This window comes from Neovison vison, chromosome 11 (genome assembly GCF_020171115.1).
Source record: "Neovison vison isolate M4711 chromosome 11, ASM_NN_V1, whole genome shotgun sequence".
NCBI classification, from domain to species: Eukaryota; Metazoa; Chordata; class Mammalia; order Carnivora; family Mustelidae; genus Neogale; species Neogale vison.
Window position 1 is genome coordinate 159,684,345 of NC_058101.1, and position 5,028 is coordinate 159,689,372.

A 5,028-nucleotide genomic window follows, 5' to 3' on the forward strand; every position below is an offset into this window, starting at 1 on the left:
CTTCTCCTTCAAACTCCTCCTAGGCTAGCCTCTGTTGCCTGGATGGGGCCATTACTGCTTTAGAGAGAGAGAAGGGGTAAAAGCCTATAGTCCAAGTCAGGAATCCTGAAAGACAAGGCCTGACCCTTTTCACTTCTCAGGGAAATCCTGCAGTGCCTGGACCTTGGAAAGCTGCCTTAAATGTTCCACTTCTTTCTCTACATAGAGGGGGTCCTGGAAGATGGGGTGAGGCCCTCCTCTTTCCCCCAGATGCTCCTGGGGCCTCTTCTCAGGCAGTCAGGCAGTCCAAGTGTAGGATGGGAAGCAGTCTGTGCCCATCTTCCTCCCAGCTGGGGTCCAAACCCATTCCTAAGATAAAATTTTATATATATATATGAATTAAAAAATGCTCAAAGGAGGGGGATGGGTAGGCAGCAGGTGATCATGGTCTATGAGAAAAGTGGTTCTCTCGCCTTGGCCCTCATCCTCTTCTGAGTCAGATGCGCATTTTTCCTGCCACACTTCAGATGAGGGAAAACCCTTGTAGGATATGAGGCTAGGTCCAGTGTATACCTTCACCCTCCAGAAGCTGAAGCTCAAGTGTATCTGTAGGACTAGGAATACAGTGATGAAAATCAGCATGATGAAGGCACAGTTGGGGCCAGCCACCACCTCAGGCTATTTGCCTTTAGCTGGGACTCCACCTCCACCTCTGGGGGCAGCTGCTGCTAGGGAATTCAAGGCTGCTCTGGTTCTGCTTGGAGCACATCTGCTCCATGGGGTTTAAGGAGGCGTGTCAGGGGTAATTGGAGCAGTCTGTTGGGGCCATCCCTGGGATGTGGCACACAAAGTGTGGCAGGGGGGCACAGACACTGCCCCAAATGATCTCCACATCATTCTCAGTGCTATAGTGTGTAGAAGTCTGATGGTCAATGCTGGACACAGCTCTTCAGGTGCACACCACATTGGCCCGGCTGGAAGTGAGGGTCTTGTCATTGTTGTTCTCAAGAGGTATGTGCAGGCCCTCAGAGCTGTGATACACAGCACAAAGGTGAACTTAGTGTCCCAAAGTTGTCTTTGCTGGTATTTTCAGTCTCCAGGACCCACTTCCCCGAGAGGTCCTCATTCCAGGAATGGTTTTGAAGGCCCAGTTATTAAGCCCATCTGTAGAAGAATTGTCTGACCTGGCAGCCAGAAAGGTGAAGCAGGTGCTTATGGGGCTGATCAGGTGGATGGCCAGGTTGCTATGATGATTTTAAGACAGGGTAAGGCGGGACTGTGCACGCTCCAGTTGTGTGATATGACTGAGCTCCTCCAGGCAGGCAGGCACTGTATTTTGCACTTCTAGCTGCTTCCTGATATCCTTGATGTAGATATCCCTGATGCACTTTCTTTGGGGGACCACTGTCATCCAGTTCTAGGCCAGGGCCACCATAGCACCTATGTCCAACAGCCTATAGCCCTATGAATAGCTCACTTTTTGTCCAAACCATTGGTGAACTGTCATTAACAATGAGGTAGGCTAGCTTTGAGGTCTCACCAGGCAACATTCTTTTTGTCTTCAAGGTGAGAGTGATGGTGCCAGATGCCAATGGGGCAGAGGCCTAGGTGACCATGTGAGACTCTGTGCACTTAACTTCTGCTGCAAGTCCCTAGTCACTATTTACTTCTTGCTCTGTTTGCCACTGCTATAATCTGTGGCTGGTGTGGATAACAGGCCTTGCTGCACCAGAACACATTGCTAAGCTTTGTCCTGCTGCTGATGGACAGCATGTAGATGCTGTTGATATAGCTGTCACAGTTAGAGCTGTCATGCACCTAGCCCCCATTTCCTGAGGCCCAAAGATGGAGCCCATCATCTGTGGCCCTTTCTCCCTACTAGGAGAAAGGCCTCCTAGCAAGGTACATAGACCTATCCATGGTCTTGCTGTCATCCCCCGGACCACAGCTAGCACTGTAGATGTGGATGTGTTTGGGGCTCAGGCCTAGGGAACATGCCTCTACTACATCTGTCACCTCACTGTCTGACCACACCTATGCCACAGACACCATCATGGGTCACCTCAGCCTCCTGGCCTGCACACCTTGTGCCATGCCAGTTGTCATTCTTCTGTGTGTACTGAGACAGGGGTTCGGGGTCCTGGTCATTGACATTGAAGGTGGCCCCACGATCATAATGCCTTGCAAATTTGGGTGATTCTTCTCAATGCCATCATCCAGAATTGAGGCCACAATGTCATACTCCTATAGCTGTGAGCCCAGGCCTACATCATTTTGAGGTCCCACTGGTGATGGCAGACAGCTACCACTGCTGGAGAAATGGTATCCCTGGGTTCTGGTACATATCCCTTTAGTCTAATGCTTTGCCCCCTGCTGCTCTATCCACCGTACTTGAGGCTCCCTCTAGAGGCCACTGTGCTGCTGGTTGGTGAGGCAACAGGGACTGCTTTGTCACCTCTCCATGCCAGAAGTGGTAGTACTTGCTGAGATCTGGCCCAGGATGAAGAAGTCATGCTTGTTTGCCAGGCTGTCAGCTACAGCTGGGCCTCCTGGAATGCTCACCCAGGAGTTGGTGTAGATATTTGTGCCAAGGGCATGGCCGCCAGCAGGACCGAGGCACCTGCTGCTACCACCCATAGCAAACAGGGCCTCAGCATCATGGTCCTCCCTCACAGAGAGCAGTGTCACCACTGGTAGGCTGGGCAAGTGGTTTCTACCCAGCCAGCTACCAGCGCAGTTTGGTCTGGCCTGGGGCTCCGGCTCCATAGCACGCTCCTCTTCAATTTTTTAAAGAGTTCAAAAGAATTGGTAATTCTTTAATAAAAGTATGATAAAATTTCTCAGAGAGGCCTCTGGTCCTAGAGTTGTCTTTGTTGAGAGTTTTTTGATTACAGATTCCATTTCCTTTCTAGTAATCCATCTGTTCAGATTTTCTATTTCTCAGGATTTAGTCTGTGAAGGTTTCATGTTTCTAAGAATTTGTCCATTTCTTGTAGGTTGTACAGTTTGTTGGCATGTAAGTGTTCATAACAGTCTTATATGATAATTTGATTATTTTGTATATCAAAGGATATACAGTAATGTCTCCTTAATTTCTAATTTTATGTATTTTGATATTCTCTCTTTCCTCTTAGTAAATCTAGCTAATGGTTTGCCTGTTTTGTTTGAATAAGCTCTTAGATTCATTAATCTTTTCCATTGTTTTTTGGTCTCTATTTCATTTATTTTAACTCTGACCTTTGTTTCCTTCTTTTACTAAGATTTACATTTTTTTTTCATTTTTTTCCTATTCTAAGAGGTATAAAGTCAGATTCTTTATTTGAAGTTTTCCTTTTTTTTTTTTTTATTTAAGTGTAGCTGTTTATCACTATGAACTTGCTGTAGAACTGCTTTTGCTGGATCCCATTAGTTTTGGAATATTGTATCTCCCTGTTTGTTTTAAGATATTTTTTATTTCTCTTTTTATTTCTTCTTTGACTCATTGGTTGTTCAGCAACATGTTTTGTTTTCACATATGTTAATGCCCAGTTTTCTTTTTGTAACTGGCTTCTAATTTCATACCATTGTGGTTGGAAATGATGCTTGACATGACCTCTATCTTCTTAAATTTATTAAGACTTGTTTTGTGACCCAACATATAATCTCCCAGAAAATATTGTGTTAGCTTGAGAAAAATGTGTGTTCTGCTGATTCTGGATAGAATGTTTTATAAATATCTGTCATGTCTATCTAATCTAATGTGTCATTTGAGCCCATTGTTTCCTTAGTGATTTTCTGGCCATTGTTGAAAGTTGGGTATTCTTCTATTACTGTATTGTTGTCTATTTATCCCCTCAGGTCTGTTAATATTTGCATTATATATTTATGTTCTCCTATGTTTTCTGCATCTCATGTTGATTTTTCTATTTGGTTTTTAAATATTCTCTTGTATAAAATCTTTTACTTACTAAGTACTAATATTTTCACAGATTTTGTTTTAAATATATTCTCTCAATTTAGAGTCTATAATATTTGCATTTTTATGGCAGCCATTGAATATCTTGAAATGTAGTAATACAGGGGTACCTGGGTAGCTCAGTCAGATCACCATCTAATTCTTGATTTTGTGTCAGGACATAATCTCAGGGTTGTGAGATTGAGCCCCACATCAGGCTTTGTGCTGGGCATGAAAACTGCTTTGTAAGATTTCCTCCCTCCCTCTCCTTCTGCCCTGACTCAGCCACTCACCATCTCTCTTTTCTCTCTCTCTCTCTCTCAAATAAATAAATAAATAAATAAATAAATTTAGTAGTATGAAATTTGATAGTCTTCTATTTTATGTTTTTTCCTTTCTTCTTATTTATTCTATTCTTATTTAAGAAATAGTTGCCTAATAGAAGTAATATATTTTCTAAAACTACATTTTTCAGTATTGCTTTTTATTTTTGTTTAATCAGGTTTATTAAGGTCTAATTTAAACTATACTCTGTTCCCTGAATTTGGGAGTTATTGTCGAGTAATGCCTTCATAATGAAAATGTTGAAAACTTGAATTCCCCCCAAGTTTATTAGTATCACTTTGCAATCAGTTTAACCCCAACCCTCAGCCCCTTGTAACCAGTGATGTTTTCAGTTTTTATAACTTTGCCTTTGGAAGAATGGCATATAAATGCAGTAATGCGATGTGGATTTGGGGTCTGGCTTCTTTTATTTAACAAAATACATTTGAAATATACATATGTTGTTACTTCTTCAGTAGTTTTTCTTCCCTTTTATTTGTAAGTATTATAATCATACAAATATTCCACATTGTTTACATATCACCAGTTGAAGAATGTAAGGATTGCTTTTTTTCAAGGAAATAAAGCTGCCATAAACTGTCAGATGAGTTTTTGCATGAACATGTTTTCATTTCTTCTGAAGAAATACCCAAGAATGGGATAGCTGTTATATGATACATGTATATTTAACTTTATAAAATATTGCCAGACTGTCTTCCAAAGTGGCCCTGCTATTTTAGTTTTCCACCGACAAGGTATTAGGATTCCAGTTGATTCACATCCTTTGCCCT

The 5,028-nt window shown here is 42.3% G+C and overlaps 1 pseudogene; it reads right to left on the reverse strand.

The window, feature by feature from the left end:
* Positions 1–378: 378 nt before the first annotated feature.
* Positions 379–2,639, reverse strand: LOC122890334 (annotated as a pseudogene).
* Positions 2,640–5,028: the final 2,389 nt, after the last annotated feature.